Genomic DNA, 18,895 nt, shown 5'->3' with positions numbered 1-18,895 from the left:
GAAGGAGAGATTGCAGAAATCAGCCACGGCAGGAGCGAGGGTGTCAATGTGGTCCTAGATGGTTTTGGAAGAACAGGGAAGAACTTGTTTTGACAAGACTTTCATAGATCGGACTTGTCTACAGACCTTGTCAGTGGAGAAAAGAGGAAATGACAAGAAAGAGGGTGGGGAGTGTGGCTGTAGGAGGGTCAGAGTTCACAGAAGGAGAGGGGAGAATAGGGGGAGGGGCTGCAGTCAGGCTGAAACATAATTGCATTGTCACCACTGTTGGATCAGTAAGAATGAATTTGTGGACTGTTGCAAAAAAATGTTTGAATGGTTTTGGTGACCAGGCATGGCACGTCACTGGGTTTGTGAAGCAACATACCAGCTCCCTGGACGGTGGAGGAATGTTTGTTGGAGAAGCTGGATTAAACACACACTCACATGTGTGTACCATTGCAAAAGCGTGGCACAAGGGAATCCCCTTTCTGTTCCCCTAACTTCATGCATAGAATTTTAGCCCACATTACTGTTATAACCACAGTGTGGAGAACGCTCCTGGCATGGCACATAGCTACAAATATTCACTCTGTGAAAGTGTTGTTAAAGAGTTGTGCATGGACAGTCTCTAGGCTGGTACCATGAGCCCTAGATATGGATTTTGGTCCTTGCATGTTTGTAAATCCACTTCCATGAACATTGCACTTACTTCTGCTCCTACTGTCCAACGACAATCATCTGCCTTTGTTGCCACAGAGACTGTATCTTCTTTTGCGCCTGAAATGTTAGACACAACATTATTAAAAGCATCGACGGTACCAGCAAACACAATCATTGACATATTGATTGATGTGACGCAACATGCACTGCCTTTTCAACCTAACACTTTAGCCACCACAATTGTCTCTGAGGCAACCCAACACACAAATGAGGTTGTAAGTTTTTGCAAAGACACGACAACAAACGACTCAACGCATACCACCTCGAATCCGACTACTAAACTTACCTCAGCAAACATCACAGGAAGTTTCTGAGAACTTAGTCTAGAAGTCATAATTCACACTGAATCCTCTTCAAACCGCGAGATCAATGGACAGATGTGCTTACAGGCACATCATAATGGCTCATTACAGGTCGCATCATCTAAAACGATGGCTATCAACCTAACTGACCTTCCTAACACTGCAGTATGGTTTGATACAGTGGAACCGGACAATTCACAATTAGTTGAACCTAATATTCAAACAAATTCCACATGTCCTGTGATACACTTTGTGTTCTTTACTTCGACCAAAAGCCTGAAAGTGCAAAAAAAGAGATAAGCAACCAAGAATCTATCAAAAGGCTCACCTGCAAGTTTGTGGTCCTGGGATCCCTACCACTCGTAATTTATTCAAAGAACCGCATACGGCCCGATTGCACGTTCGCATTGATGCTTCAGACAACAAATTATTAGAAAGTCTTGAAAATGTTAATCTAATAACTGTGCAAATGACCACCCAAATGCAGAAATCCACTACCGTAACATCCAATGACTCTGTTTCCACATGCAACACTCGTACAGTTGTGAAAACCTCAGCTGTATATGAAAGTGTTAAGCAGTCAACATCAAAGATTGCTGCAGTTCAATCTATCACAAATCTTAACAAGGGCCCATCTGATAAAGACCTGGAGCAGCGAACCAAAGCACGAGTAACCCAAGTTATGGAAGCATTGGAAATGGAAAATGAAAAAGAGAGCATGTCCATAATAACGTCATCATGCAAATCACCACACAGATCTGAAGGAACAAATATGTTTGAGCCCAATTGAAATTGCCCCACAAGGACTCACATTTAAAGAATGCCAAACGACAACAAAAGGTCGAATTACAAATTCATTGAATGGTGACTCCTCTACAGAGGGAAGCTAAAGATCAAAATAACAGTGAATCATGCTCAACATCAAAGCATGCCACTCAAGAACGAGAAGATATGGTAACTCATAATACATCACGGAGGAGCATGGGCGAGCATGAAGTTACCCATAGTGAATGAAATGTTTAACCAAAGAAACACAAAACAGATCTTTTAGCTTTAAAGTCAACAATGACCATTTCATTAGCACCTTTCATGAAATTATACGAAAGCTTGAATCAAACCTCAAAAGATCACACGACCTTGCTAGCCATGTTGCATAGCAAACTTATCTTTCTGGAAGGCTATATAACATCTCAAGAAAAACATGTGGAGCGTGACCATGAATTGCTATCAAATAGGAACAAACTTGATAATATTCAACCTAAAAACCCAACAAGTTGTTCTCGAGGTTCTCAAATTGTGTGGTCTACTCACTTGGTTGACTTGACAAATGAATTGGGCAAACAACTTCAGCAGCCCACAATATCTACATTAAATATGGCTAACCCAGGAGCACAACATGTGATAACCCCTGCTCCCATAGTGATGAGCAATGTTGGACCATTAAATTCCAAGAACTGCTACAATATTTCCAAAAACAACAAAACTTGTGTCTCAACAGCGCCCAACCTTGATATCATTGAATCTAGCGATCCGAACTCGAAAGAGACGGTGAACACCACCTATTCTATTTTTGGCACGCAGAAACAATGCGCTCTGGAGAATAAATCACAAGACAAAACCTTATTACAAGTCCCTCAAAATGACTAAAGTTTCAGCAGTAACTATTCCACAAATAAAATCAAAGCAAGAACTCTCCAAACCAGCGCCAAGAAAACTTCAGATTAAATCAGCAATGCCAAAAGTTGACATAACAGCAAGGAATTTGAACACCAAAGATCAGTCATCTAAACCATCGAACACATCAGATGAAGTGGCTACTCCAACACAAAATCTGTTGGAATTTTCGACATATTCCCTTGACCAATCATCTAAAGATCTACATGAAGAACAAGCTTCAGTTAATCAACTATATGTACAAAAAGTGAATGTGCCTTCACCTCTAATTGGTTCAACAGAACCAACGTCACCTCTTTTCATCACCATGTCATACAAAAGGAAAAGGTACCATCAGGTACACGCTCACTAAACAAGAACGGAAGAACGTGATTTTTCACACTCATGATCGAATGACAGGAAACAGAACTCTACGTCGGGATCTAGCCGTGGGAACTCAAACTCCAATCATGTCTTGGGCCAACCTCACAAAAATCATAGAACTCTGACACTAAATCTTCAACATCGAACGTTCAAGTTAGAATGTATATTAGACACCAACGAGTATCTTATTCTAAATAGATGAGCGGTTTTGGAGCTCTTTTACAATATTCCACATTTGCGACAAATCACATCAAGTGATTTAAAAACAATCGAGTTTGTCAATGAATGATGTACTGATTACATTTATTTGCACATCATTTCCTCAGTGATCAAGAATATGTTAATTAATGAAAGCGAAAGCCTGCTCATGCTAGGATTCGAATTGACCTTAGTGCAACCTTTGATTACGAACAAAATATCATCCATCAAAAGCTCATCCCAAACGGAGTTGTACAGAAACCAAACCAGAGATGGATTTCATTGAAAAAAACAACATCATCCAATAAAAGTCTAACACGAATCAAACCTGAACCTAAAGAAAATTTGAGATGTAGCTTGTCAGAAGAACTCATGGTGACTAACTCAGGAACTGAGTTCCAAGACCCAGGGCCTCATTACGAGGTTGGAGGTAAACATGGCGCTATTAGCACCATGGCTGCCTCCAAAACCTTACCGACTCCGCCCTGGTGAATGGAGCTATTACCGTCCCATTCCAAGGTTGGCGGGGTCAGTAATTCCCCATTCACCAGGGCCCTTCCCCATTCCCATTTGAGCCCCCATAGGGCTCAATGAGAATGGGGAAGACGCTAGTAACGGTACGGCAAATTGTGGTACCGTTATTAGCTCTAAAGTCCCTTTGCGGGTCCTGTCCTTAATGCCTGGTAAAACCAGGCGTTAAGGGAGGACCCGCAAAGGGAACTCGTAGTAGGGCGGTAAGGGATTACCGGCACCGGTGTCCTTACCGGTGCCGGTAATCCCTTTCCGCCCACCTCGTAATGAGGCCCGCACTGAACATCGAGCAAAGACCAGTGGGCTTGAAACAAAAACTAAATGTCACATTTCAGAAGAGCTCCGCAACTCGTGACGTTAATATTGGACAGAAATCCTCACTAACAGGTGCTCTTGCTGAAATACAGTCCGACTGGTCATGGGTAGCACGAGCACTCACTAGTCAAAACAATCTTTAGCAATTTAGCAGGCAAAAGAAACTGTTAAATCGATGTACAGCTCCTATGGATAGGGATCTTCCTCGCTTAAAACTAGCTTCATGGAACTCTCGTGGCCATGTCCACTTGACTAAAGACAGTGACATCAACCCATTGAGTCCCAGGAGGATAGCTCAGCGGCAGCGTGACGGAGCAACACAGGTTCGATCCCTGGGTCCGCGCTTAGAAACCTCTGGGTATTAAGCACGTTATAAATAACCTATTTTATCATCATAACCTGTTTTTTTTAATGTCATTTCTCTTCAAGAAACCTGGCTGCAGTCCAAGCCAGTCTTGGATGGCTTTGAGATTTCCTTAAGTGCTGCGACCAAGGGAACGAAGGGTCGCCCATCATCGGGCCTGATCTTGGCATTAAAATCTGTTGGCCCAATATCCTACTTGCATTGTGTGGCAAAGAGTGCCCTGTCCCAGGAAACGGTAATAAAATGAAATTCATCATTCTCCCATTATACATCTAAAAACTTAACAAAGATTGTTTTGATTAACGTATATTGGAACCCAGCAATCATATCAACTGAAGCATTCATATCACATGTAGCCGATCTGACAGACAACGCCTACATAAATCAAGACACAGGGTTTGTGATTGTCTGTGGTGACCTGAACACCTCAACCATCATTAATTAATTCATCAGAAGGTTCAAATATTGCCCAAAACAGTTGGATGCCTTTCCCTGTTTAATAAATGCCTCTTGGCCAATCACCCTGAGATTCTTGAAATGCTGCGTAAGGAGCTAATGGCATCATCCACTCCGATGTTCCAACAATGGTGAGCCAAAATCTGCCTCACGTTAACAGAAATTGGAAGTTCACTACAAACTCTGGCCACGAATCCTAATAAGTGTAAAAAGAAATTACAAGAATCTGACTGGATCAAAACTTTGGACTGAGCGAGTGGTTATCAATCAGTAGCTCACATTTCTGCAGAATCACGTGAACTAAACACCACACGTGAATATCTGAAACAATGTCCTAACAGAGCGTAAGAGAGCAATTTTTGAGAACTCGATTCAATCTTCAACCAACAAATGAAGTAAAACATCTGCTTGGTCTGAGTTGATCGAATTGCTGCTGTTTTTTGCAAAAACCCTGCAGAGATTGAAACTGTGAGGCACTGTGTGATGACTTGCCCTGCTCTTAATAATACACGCACAACTTGTTTATATTCTTTCTTTTCTGATTTTCAAAAACAAGACATGGAAGCATGTTGGACAATATTGATCTCAAGAGATAAAACAAGTCACGTGATTAATCTAATCAAATGTTTAGAACCCTTGTATGATGAGCCTTAATGTTATCTTCTGATCATCACAATGAATTGAACTGAACCCGCACAGTTCACTACTTTTTTTCCTTTCTTTTTTCTCTTCATATTCTTTTTTCTTTTCCTTTTCTTTCGCTTTTGCTAAAAAATGTGTTATCAATTTGTATACAAATAAAATAAAAAATAAAAAATAAAGTAACTCCTTGCATGAAAGCTCTATGAAAAGGGCAGTCTGCAGGCAGTTCCCCTAGCCCCTGAGCCTGAATGCTATCCTGCATAGCTCTTCCTGCCTAGGACCCTGCAGGTGTGGGAAACAGCTGCTGTAGTCAGCTGTGGCATGGAGGTGGCTACTACCATGACAATCAATTAACTCACTCCCTGCACATACGGGGACACAAGAATATTCTCCAGAGTCCATACAGTGATGAACAGAGGTCAGTTTAGTTTGTAACACTACTTACAGGGCCTCACAGTACTTGGTGTATAGGGCGAATATAAGAAGTTGAACATAGATACACTTTGTTCTCATGCAATTGTGATCAAATGAACACTGTTAATCTTTGTGGACCCCTAGTATGCCAAATAAAGGAGTTAATGGTTAAAGCCTATTTTAAATGAGTATATTATCAGGCATTCTAAATTGTGCTATGCAATCTAGATTGACCAATGCATTTCATGTGGTTTATGAGGCCTGCCAATAGACGTTGAAGGCCTGATTAAATGTGGATAATGTAATCCATGATTGCTATTTGGCAATGACCAGATAAAGGGCCTTCTTCCAAGTTAGATTCAGGTGTACTCTCCTGTTGATTTTCTTTCGTCAAGACAAATAATTGTTCAGATCCCATTTATGTAACAGGCAGCACTGCATGCCAGACTACTGAACATGGGATAAGCATTTGTACATATGGTCTATTTTATTGGAATTACATATCACCAGCACATACCACCACTTATTTTGTACCAATGTACACTGCCTATCATTCCAGAGGTGTTTCCATGTCATTCAGCAGGGGTTGAAGTGCCTGCACCTCCAAACCATGACCAGAACACACATGGGTACACCATTCTCAGGCAAGTAAGCAATGATGTGGGAATTCCCTTCATCACGTTGGTTAGCCTGTGGTTGGGATGCATGTACCTTCACCAATCAATCAACTGGGGACAAGCACTGCTGGTTCAATGTTCTTTGCCAATAAAGACACAATTTTGTGTCCCACTTAAAGTCATGGTAAACAGACTGGAACTGTGGTCTGTTGAGGTTTTTATTTATTCTAAATGTGTTTTTTACACAATTATTTCATGGTGCACTCGACCCCCACAGTTGGACAATTTAGCTGTGAAGGGGAGAGTTTCCTGCTGCCTATTGGTATTGGGAACTCCTAGAAATATAGCAGAGGGATGTCCAGATCTTACACTCCTTCCTAGGTAATGAGAAGTCACTAGACACTATCACTAGAACACATATTTTTGGGAAAGCTGAGGAGGCTTTTGCAAAATCCCTTATGTACACCACTCCTGGGCGGGATTTCACTTAGCTTAGGGGAATCCCTGATTCCCAGATGCCCTCTGGTTTCCAAAGATTAATAGTAACAGGAGATAAACAAGGCGCTCGATTTCAGTTAATGTATACAGAATTGTATTTTGTACTTACCATTCGAAGTGGTTGAACATGTCTGTTATGTCCACAAGACAGAGGGTGCACTATTGACAATCACACACACGTTCAGGAAGACTTAACTTGCACCCTTTTGGTGGTGAGAGGTTAGGGCTCATGCCTGTGAGCTACTAAATCAACTTGGACAGACACAATAGATTCACCCCCATAACCACCAACAGCGTTGACACAGTGGTTGTTTTTGAAAAGGTGTGGCACATATAACTTCACCATAGTCATTCAATTTCTTTTTTATCGTAAATTTAAACGATTTAGACATAGGGTTTAATTCCAGCGAATGGGTGTGCAGAAGGTATTAAAAACATGAACAACTAATTCTGGCAGGGCATCAGGGACCGCAGCATAAGTTAACACCTGCTTTAAAGAGTGTGCTAGGAACTACAAAGCCTGTCAGATTTTCTTTTAAAGCCAATATCAAAATGAATATTCATTATGCCACAACAATTGTATGATGGATACAAAGGTCTCAAACAGTATCTTACAGTGGCCAATTGAGACCCAATTTAAGAACGTTGAAGAAATTGCACCCTGAAGACTACATACTAAGTGGCAAAAAAAATGTTTTTTTCCCCAGCATAAACATGGCCATCTAAAATCAGGTATCTGACTCATACAATAACAAAGGCAAATCATTTGTTTGGAAAGATAATGCCTGGTTTAAGAAATCTGTTTTCTAATTTCAGATTCCAGGAAATATCATCATTCCTGTCGCGGAATACAATTAAAAAAAGTAGTGCTTGATGAGCTACTTATACCCAATCTGAGTCAACTTTACCCCTGTATGGTTTGGCAATATCAATGTAGGCTGAATTGTAGCACAATTGAAGTTTCTTTAATTTGATCAATGTTAAAATGTTCGCGTTTGACTATCATTCCGGATGTATTCCCATGTATTCCCAGTGTCTCTGTAAAACTACATTTTGAGCACAGTTCTCAAAAATGAGGGGCGAACGGTAACATACCCCTTGGTGCTGTCCCTTCTCAGTGACACCCCAGCAGAGCAGCCCAATTATCTGAACTCGCTGATTACCTTAGGCTCCCTCCACCACTTAACACCAGATGGGCACCCAAATAATCCATTATTCTGGCCAACAAAGGTGCTCTGCACTGCATTGCATCGCTTTACCTGCAGAGTAGAACTCGATACCCACAAGGTGAACTATTCCATAGCATGGCAGCACTGCAAAGAACTAAGTCCATTCCACCTGTGAGCATAAGCTACTAGACTGTGCAGTGTGTCTTTTCCACTACTGTAAACCGGTTTATTTTTCTAATGGCATTCAAGAGTTTGCTACAGGGATACGCTACTGTCTGGCTTGTACTTCCCATTAGCATCAGTGTCATTAATTGACCATTGACATAGAAAGAGTTCACTGCGGGAGCCGCTACTATGTGTTGCAGGTGTCCAGGATATTATCATGCGGTTTTTGTTCTATTAGCATCAACAACTGTACTGCAGACTCAAGTGCAGGTGAAGTGCAGTCGGCACCTGGATTACTCTGTTTTTCTCCTACGTGGAACCGTGCTCACTGTAGACATGTACTGATTTGTTGGGTTCCCTACACCCCATTAACCATCTTTTTTTTTAAATATAACCTTTTATTGTTTTGAAATAATAACATAACAGAAAAAAAACATATGCCTTTACTTGGTTAGACATCATCATTGGCGCATCCCAAGTGTGTGCAAGTGTGCTGTTGTGCTCGGCACAACGGATCTTTTGCTGCTTGGCGTCTTCCTGAACACTGAGGCCGTATACGCAAGAGGAAGAGCAACTGCGGTTTTCAGGCGAAATGCCTCTAAGGACTGCTAGGAGTTTTGTGTAATACTGTGACCAAGGTAAATATCTGGTGGAAATACGTATTTTTCATTGGGACTGCAGAGGGTGTGTGCCTGCTTAACTCTTTTGTGGGCTGGACTGTTCTAGGGAGGGCTGGGCTGTTTAGCATGTCGGCTGGGCTTTAGGTACTCGGCACCCGCCCCCCCCCCCCCCCCTGCGCATTATACAGACGTGTTCTACGTCACTCATGTCTGCTTTTGTTTCACCTTTTTCAGATCCTGTGCGCGGAGAAGGCCCGCCCCCTGTGAACACGACCACACTATTTATAGTTGGGCGCACGTGCATCCCGCGTTCGCATCCCACGTGTGTGCAAGTGTGCTGTTGTGCTCTTAGGCTGGGAGGGGGGAGGGGGAGGTGCGCAGATATCTTTCACTTTTTTTTTCTTTCTACATTATTTCCTTTTTGCTCTGTCGCTCTTACGGAGATTGATAAGTGGGTGTGTCTAAGAAATTGAAGGTGAGACTTATTCAATAAATCTGTGTTGGGAGTATTTTGTGATCTGTGAACTATGGTGAGTGGGCTGTGTAGTGGCCGACTCGCTGAACTTCCTTCATCTGGCAGCATGAATGTCGATTCATTGGTGTGCCCTGGGAAAAGCTCTTATCCCGGCATTGAGGATGTTGGCAGTACAGGGAGTACAGGTGACAGCTCCTATAGACATGAAGATGTGGAACAGAGCAGGGAAACCCCTATACTTTTGGTTTTGCCGCCTCACAATGTTTGCTTGGGCTCCGGAACTGGAGGCCTGACAAAATTGGTCCTTCACACTGCCCAGGTATATGACTTAAAACCGAATTGAGCGGACTTCGTTACATTTTCACCTTCACTCAAGGGGTTCCCAACAAATTAACATTTTAAGGGCTGTGACCAACTTGAGCAGCTTTTGCTCCTCTCGTATGTAACTAGCACGCCTAACACTTCCTTCATGGGTGATGAATCAGCTAAAGAGCTGGCAACGATTGGCCCCGCAGTTGTGGAGGAACTTAATAAAAGGGTTCGATTATCGATTCGTCTTTTGACCTCCTTGGTGCCACGCATTAGTGGCAACAATGAGCCTTGCAATAAAGCAACTGCGTTCCATACAGGCTCAACTAATTACAAATCTAACAGTTCAATGAATGACAGCAAGAGGCACAGACAGGTTTTGGGAACACCAAGCAAGGTGCAGCAATTGGCTTGGAACCAATGATTAGTCCCGTGTCAGTGGGTGAGGAGCTTAGGGAAAATCCATCCCATGACAAGGGACTTGCTGGGAACATATCGTCTGCATCTGATGCAGACAGGCCAAATACGTTCCCTGTAATTATACATATCCTGGACCTCTTAGATAAGGGGCACAATTTTACCCATTTGGAGATATGTGAAATAAAACTCTCAATGACCGACATCTTAACGGAAATGAATCGACTTGAGGAGTTTGTTATTGCAAGAGAGACTTGCTCTGGTTCCCTAAAAGCTTCCCACAGAGAAACAAAATCACCTATAATGAGTAAGGAGACGAGGAAGTTTAAAGAAAAAGGCACGCAGTGCCAACCAAAACAACCTATAGTCTCTGAATCCCAGAATGCAAGTACACTAAGTCAGAGTATGGCTCGACTAATAGTGGATATAAAAAAGATAAAAACTGACGCAAGTGAAATCAAACAGAATATGGTTCGGTTAGGCGAACTATCGAGCTCACAGTTGCCACACCAAGGCGACAGGACAGTCGATAGTCCGTCTGCTCTTACTAAAATTATAGATCAAATGGAGAAAGATGAAGGCACAAACGTGACATCTAGTGAAAAAGTAGGCTTTTTGTTGCGATGCATTAAGAAAATGCAGCTCAAAGCAGCAAAAAAGGCTGGGCGGCGGAGAAAGACTGCTGGTGAACCAACTATAACAAAAACAAAAAGACAAAAAGCACAGTAGCTGATACTACTTCTGATCTAACCCGTAAAGGAACTCCTCACGATAATTGTGAGGAAGACATAATCGAGGTGGATCAGTTAAATGAGGAGAGCCAAGTGCTGCTCTTGCCTCCACAGGAGTTTATACAAGTGGTGAATACTGGGCTGGCATTGCAACTACCACCAGTGATCCATTGAGCACCATCGCCCCTAGCAGTGTGTTGCAAAGGGTCATCGCAGAGAATGGCGACCACTCACGGAATATGATCCAAAAATCCTGCACTGAGCCTATGGTTGACATGGTGACAAAACAAAGCAATCTGACCAATTATTTTCCTGCAGAAGGGAAAAAGCATACAAACACGTCCAGTGCTATCAACACGGTGAGCTGTAATCTCGAGTCAATCAAGAAAAGGCCTGCTGTAACCAGTATTGCTGAAAGTGTATGCGAAAATAAAGGGTTTTCATATGCTGAACCTCACAGCAAAGATTATGAGAACTCACAGGGGAATGGGTTGACCTCAGTAAAAGGTGTTGTTATTATCAGAGGCTCGGGTAAATCTAGGGAACTTCCGGAGGCACCCTCTAAAGGATATTCTTCTGATAGTAGTCAAGATCAGACATGCTGAAAAGCAACATCAAGTGAATCTTGCAACAATCAGAAGATCAGCTCTAAAGGGGTTACAGCAATCTGCCCTTCTACAATCGAGGGATCAAGTCTGTCTGTAAACCAAAAGATTTTGCCAGGTTTGATTGAGTCATGTTCTTCAACAGTAACTACATGCCCTTAGGCATCACATGTAATCAACATGGAATCCCATGTGCATGTTATGAGCATTCTGAAAAAATGTTTTGGAATGTGGTATGTTGAAATCTGAGGTGTTAATGAAGGAATTAAATTTGCCCAGTATGACAGTAGGTATGTTGGTGTGTGCCAACAGCTCCACACGTGCTGCACTGGGCTTGGGACTTGACTCTGTGAAGACTGGCTCAGCTTTAAGAATGAGTGATGCTAATGTTGACTGTAAGGTTACCCCTTCTGCATGTGAAATGAAGGGTAGGAGTGGCAATAGAATAATTCCCAAGGCTGAACCAGCTAATAATTTGTCTGCAGGCGGAGATGCCTCTTGTAGTACATGTAATATCATTGGATTGGAAGGAAACGTGGATGCCCTGGGAGTTGCAAGAATCAATCGCCATTATTGGCTAGAACGTATTTCACATATTCCCCCATTAAGAACCCTAACATGTAAGGATTTTGAAAGAATTGTGCTTGCTAAGCACAATAATCAAAGAATGATTTGTTCTCTTCCATCTGCAAACAGCCATAAATGTATTTGGTTTTACAGAGCCAAGCTATTGCAGCTAGGCTTCATGTGACATACTTTTAATGATGAGCTGTTGGCCAATGAATTTTTGCAACTTCCGGTGTTAACTCAGAGTGGGGAGGAGGAGTCAAACCTGAAAGTATCTGGTAGCACTGCTGATGAGAAGTTGTGTATCTCACAACTGATAGCGATTGCTGGGAATAAGAAAGAACTAGCATGGATAGAGCCTCTACTGATAACTATCCTTAATGTAAACACAGATACGAATTCCTCTTAGAAATATCTGAAAAGTGAACTTGTGATTATATCATGCAATGCATGTGGTTACCATAATCTCATGAAGTGGGTGGCTTCTCCTCCCATCCCCCATCAGTGCACTGTAATTCTTGTGCAAGAAACAATGAAAATTGATCAATTAGTGTTGCGGGGTTTTTCCACCTATTGCTCCTACGCTACTAAGCCGAAGCAAGGTCGTCCTCGGAGGCTTAGCAATTGCTATTAATAACAACATAAATTGTATTCACAAACTTATGCATGTAAAGGATCACGTCCTAGCAGTTGAGTTGAAGTTTAAGGCAAATTTAGGCAAACCATTACTGCTGATAACTTTATACTGGAATCCTCTCAAACAAGATATAGACGAGATGCTAGATCGAATAGGCAATTGCTTAGAGAATGCGCTTATACATAACCCCAATAATGAGATCATCATTGGGGGTGATTTTAATTTGCAGTGCCTTGATAGGTGTGGCACGGGGATGAAGAATTAACTAAACATGCAAAGAGAGCATGGGAGAGAGGCCTGAGATGGGTGATCTTTTTTAATGATTGGGACCTGAGCTTTGTGAAATGTGCAGGGACTGGTCCCAACTATATTGGACTCGTGGCGGCACAGCAACCATGATTGAATATTTTGGGTTATCACAATCGCTTGTACATCAAGCAGACTTGGTAAGTGTACATACAATCAGATTCAGAGATCATGCTCCAATTCAGCTATCCACTGGCATACTATACTCGAACCTTGCTGTGGATGTGCTGCTGCAACTACCTGAAATCGAATGTGGGAATACCGCTCTTAGATGGAACCCATTACTATGCCATCAGCTAGCATGTCGAGTGTCCTGGGACCTAAACAACATGTATGAGGGGACTGTACAGCCTATGTATTCTTTATTTCAAAGAGAAGAGCGTATTACTGAAATTGATATGGGTGCTTTTTCATTTCTCCTGAGCAAACAGAAAAAAAGGGTATCTGTGAACGATCATGCATACGATCAAAGCATTAAATTGCTTAAAAGTAGTAAGAACAAAGAACTGAGAGCATTGAAATACACTCATGTGAGTAACTCAGACTTACAAGAACAAAACTAGAGCACTACAGATCTTGAGGCACAACAAAGTTAATTGTGAACTCATCAGATCAATCTGTAATCAAGACACGAGAGAGATATGGGCAGTGATTAGACATCTGGATTCTCATGGTAAACCAAGCCTGGCAAACAACATCTCTGCTGAAGTCTGAGAAAGATATATAGCTAGGAAGTGCCATCTTCCATCACAATTCTTAGGTATTAACTATCAGTTGACACAGGGTTTAAATACTCAACTCACCAACTGGTCAACTTTTTATATTGAATGGGCCATCAGCAAGTTGACTCAATCAAAAGCACCATGGCCGGATCCCACCCTGTGTTTATAAGGCAGATCCAGCCTTATGGACAAACAGTCTTAAAACCAAATTTGACCTAATCTTAATGTTTGGTAACATCCCAGAGGAATGGGGGACCTCCATTATAGCACCTATATATAAAAAGGGGGAGCCCACTGATCTGGACAACTATCGTCCCATCTCCTTAATTGATGCTGCCGCAAAAACATTTGCTATTTTGATCCTGCGCAAACTGGAGAAATATATAAGTTTACAATGCATCCTGTCCAAATTTCAAACTGAATTCAGGAGGGGAATGAGCACTGTGTTAAATGCAACCATTATGTTTCTCATATTACATGGCACTAAAAGGAAAGGAGCTTGCCCTGTGTATATGGCATGCATTGACATGACTGCATCATTTGACACTGTTATAAGAAATGTGCTATGCGTCAAAATGAGTAAATTAGGTATTCCGCTGGTTCTGACCTACTGGATCGCAATACTACATAATCACACAGCCTATAAGGTAAGGGTAACGAGCGAAGGAGCCCATACTGAGCCGGTTAGGACGTACCTAGAGCTTAAGCAGGGCTGCAATTTAGCGGCCATGCTCTTTAACCTTTATTTGTGCGATCTCGATAAGCAGTGGGAAAAGGAAGGGATGTGTGCTGTAAGGGCAGGTTGTTTGCGATTGCACTGGCTAGCTTTTGCGGATGATATTATCCTGCTTTATCCCACACCATTGGGGCTACAAGCAAAACTCCATCGTTTTGAGGTATTTGCTCACTCTCACAATCTCAGACCTGATGCCACCAAGACCAGAATGATGGTATTTAACGCAGGGAAAAAGCTAAAGCAATATAAATGGAAGATTGATGGAGCTATTATTTCCCAAACCTCTGAGATCATTTATCTTGGTTATATTATGAGCAACGCCTCTTCTATCAAACTTTGGAATGACAAGCTGCATTTGAAAGCTAGACCTCTGCAATCGTAATTGAAGATGATTTTGCTAAATATTGCAAATTCTCATTAACTTCTTTGCAAGAAAGACTTCCTCCTTCTCAAAGTGGAAGCTGTGTTGCTCTATGCACTTGACTTGTGCTTGTTAGATCTTAATAATCACCTGGATTTTATACAAGAGCACTTATTGAAAAATCCATTACATCTCGCACTCTCAATACCAAACTGTGTAATACGTCATGAGTTTGCTTAATTTAGTTATCTTGTAGAGTAGACTGGCGAGCCCTAGCTAACTATTCCTAATGTCAGGACCCGCCTAAGAACTCATGGTATCAGGGCCCGCAAGCATCTTTACAGGCAAAAGGCGTAACATCAATTACCCATCCTTGAGTATCTTATGGTGACGAACACTGACTTATGCATTAGACCAGCATATGTGAAACAAAAACAATTTGAGAGAGACTGGAGTCGCACCTTGGATCGGCTCAAAGAGTATAGCACGTATAAAGAATATGCAAAGTACTTGCAGAAAAGGGTGCGATGCTGCACTTACATCAGCCTTTTTCCTTGCATGTGCACTCATGCATAATATATGTGCTTCAAATTCAACCAATTCCACACCCGGGAGCGGTGTATGCTTTGGGGAAATGTAAGAAGTAAAGAGCCTAAAGTGAATGTGAGGAACCTTTAGAAACCCTCACAAATCAGGGTAGTTCGAACTACCCTATTGTTGAAATTTGTTGAAACTTACTTTGAAGACTCTTTGGAACTTTTATGGGCAAGGATGATGGTGGGTACATATAATCCTCTCATCTTTGCTCTCGTACAGATACTAAAAATCGTTGACACTGAGTTAGTGGGGAACCTGTAACTGCCTGGTAAAAGGCAGATGTGTTGTGTAGAGGTGTTAGAGCCATGAGTATCTAAGAGTCTACTCAGTGAGAGAAAGGTATGTGAAGTGCCATTAAACGTACATGACATTTGATCTATTGGCACGAAGGCGGACAGAAGCTAACCTTTGGGCAATAGGCAGAGTGTTATGGGATGACGATTCCGTGGCATGCAAGACTTGTACAAGTACATTTGTGCTTGAACGTTATTCTTGGCATCATTGAAAAGGAGACCTTATCGTCTCCTATGAGTCGCTTGTTCTCAAATTATACGAGTATGTAAGGTCTATACTGTGACACCGAATTCATGTAAACATTGTTCTTACTGGTACCAATGTATACAAGAGCTCCCTAGGGCTTGGATAAATATCCAGATAGACATTTGATGATATGTATTGACCTGTAAATGATGGACTATCACATGCAGGCCAAGTATGAATTTTGCTATAGGTTGTATCGTAAATGTGCATCAATCTGACTCAGTGATGAATCAGATTGATTGTTATCTAAAGCTTTTAATAGGTATGTTTGAAGAATATGGCATGAAGTGCTCACGTTGTATCGAAAATGTGCATCTATCTGACTCAGTGATTAATCAGGTTGATCGCTATCTAAGCTCTGAATATACATTGAAGAATCCGGCATTAAGTGTTCACTTTAATATCTACAGAACCCAATGCCTTCTATGTGTAAAATGGCTAACAATTTTATCTGTAAATAATTCCTTTTAACATGCGTTTGTATATAAAGTTGTGTAAATGGAACATATTTTAGCTTTGTAAAGGTTTATTTTTAATCATAAACAAATACAAAAATAAAAAAAGAGATCATCAGAAGAATATCATCAAAATCAACAATATAGCAGGAGAGACAAGACCCATGAGTACCAATTCATCATCATACAAAATACAGGGTAAAAGCAAAAAATAACAATACACCTCAACCCTCTTTCTCCCACTGACCCCATGCCTTCTAACATTTTTGGGGGCTCCCTTGCACAATGAAAACATGCCCCTCAACAGACATACACCTGCCCACCTCTTTGTCAGCACTAGTGTTAGAGACAGAAACACCTTTTGATACTTCGTGAACCCTACTTCTCCCCAAATCCCGAAAAGCGTCAGCTACAGATGACAGGGCACCTGAGAGCTGAGTAGTGAAGTCAGCCTTTGTATATATTTTCCCCCTTTTTTTTTTGGGCAAAAGTTTGAATGTATTTTAACCATACAAAATAAAACAAATTGAAAGTTAACCACAACTGGGACTGTGGGGGGACTTCTATGGGGGGGTTGTAGGCAGGGGGATTTAGCGATTAGCATTCTCAGGGGCACTGAAGGAGGCCCGGTCAGGATGTGTTTGCTTGCCTTGGACAATGGTTTATGCCGCACAGCCATGAAAGCAGAAATGGCCAGGGAGATGGGGGTCCATGCACACCTCTAATTAAGGTAGCACACTTGCTCAAGCAGGCAGCCTACAACTATCTAGCAAGATCCTGTGCTGCTTGTTTAACTGCACTGTTCATCTTACTTATATTTCAAACCTCACATTTACAAGGTAGCTATTTTTTCAAACTTATCAAGTTGTTCTCTATAATTCAAAGTTTTTTATGTGTGGAAATATAGCTGATGTTCACATCATGCTTAATAAAATGGTTAACTGTAGCAAACAATAAACGGCACGCGGTGATGCTTGGACACAGATTTCTGCACTAGGTCCATAAATGACTGAGGACCCTGACAAATCACATTCACTGGAACACAAAATATAGCAAGCATTTTTAGGCCTTGTGGTCCAGCAGTTTGGGCAGGGCTGCTCACGTTAGTGGCAGGGAAGACAAGGTGGATTTGCAAACAACGGAATAGAAGCCTGACCAAAGCAATGTCAGTGGTTATGATTGATTCAGAGACTTACATCCATCAGACTGAGTGCCCTTACAAATTACATTCAATGTATATTCTGCGGCATGAACTACTAAAGTATAAGTGGAAGAATAAGGTTGGAAGTAAACCAAATGTAACTCTGGAGAGGAGAGTAGTAAAATCAAAGTGATTTGATGTAAGGTTTTGAATGAGGCAATTAGGTGTAAGCCAGAATGTTTGCATTGGACCACAGATTGGATGGAGAAAGGATATTAGTAGGGACACATATTTCATGGACGCATTTGGCCTTTTACCCATTTATTGCCATGTTAATCCCTATGGTCTTCCCACCAACTAATTGCCCTCTCCGTGCTGAAACATACCCTCTTGGGTACTCTTTGAGTTAGTTCGGTCAAAACGTAACATCAAACTGTGTGCTGTATTGGGCCTGCTTGTGTTATATCTAAGCATTCCTTTCAGTGTTTAACAACTTAATTACCTCTGTAAATGAGCTCTGGAAAAATCTCGTAAAAATGTGTGTTTTCATCCAGTAGATTTAAAAGCAACATGGGTATCCTCATATCGGTTTCTTGCACTGCAATCCTAAAACAAGCAATCGCAAAACCAATCATTTTGACATTTGTATACGTATTACACAAGTATTTGCCAGAAAATGAAATCCAATGCCTAGTCACTAGCACCATTTTCTAGGTGTTCCCACCATTTTGCCAGGTTGTATCCTTACAGTGACTGGCAAATGCCTTTCACAAGTGTATTCAAAAGCCCAAACTGGTGGCTTTGTCTCCCTGAATGAAAGTATATATGCTCATAGATGGGTGCCTTGTCTACTCCGCCTAGGGAATCAAACTGCACCGGATTGAGTTGGTCCAACAAGACCCTAGCTGAATATATCAAAGCTAGGAGGGCATGTATGGACCTGCTTCAGATCTTCTTCAGATCTTCTTGTCTGTGTGGAAGCCTAGCCTGCCTAACCAGAACTTTTCAGGAAATGAACAGATGAGTGCTGCCTTGATAACATCATACTGTTGGAGTAACCATTAACAATGTTGTTATGCAAACAGAATATGTATTGTGGGTCTTGTTTGAAAATTATGATATAATTGTTGGGTGTTTAGGCCGTGGCAGAAATGGTTATTTCCTGTGGGATCCCACCAGTGACAGATGAGGGGTGGCTGGGACTGGAGGATTGCCCCCCAATAAAAATTTGCCTCTCAGAAGATTGATCATGTACCCTTGAAAATA

Source organism: Ambystoma mexicanum, chromosome 3p (assembly GCF_040938575.1).
Source record: "Ambystoma mexicanum isolate Mex_15411 chromosome 3p, UKY_AmexF1_1, whole genome shotgun sequence".
Taxonomy (NCBI): Eukaryota; Metazoa; Chordata; class Amphibia; order Caudata; family Ambystomatidae; genus Ambystoma; species Ambystoma mexicanum.
Note: the sequence above shows the minus strand (reverse complement) of the source record.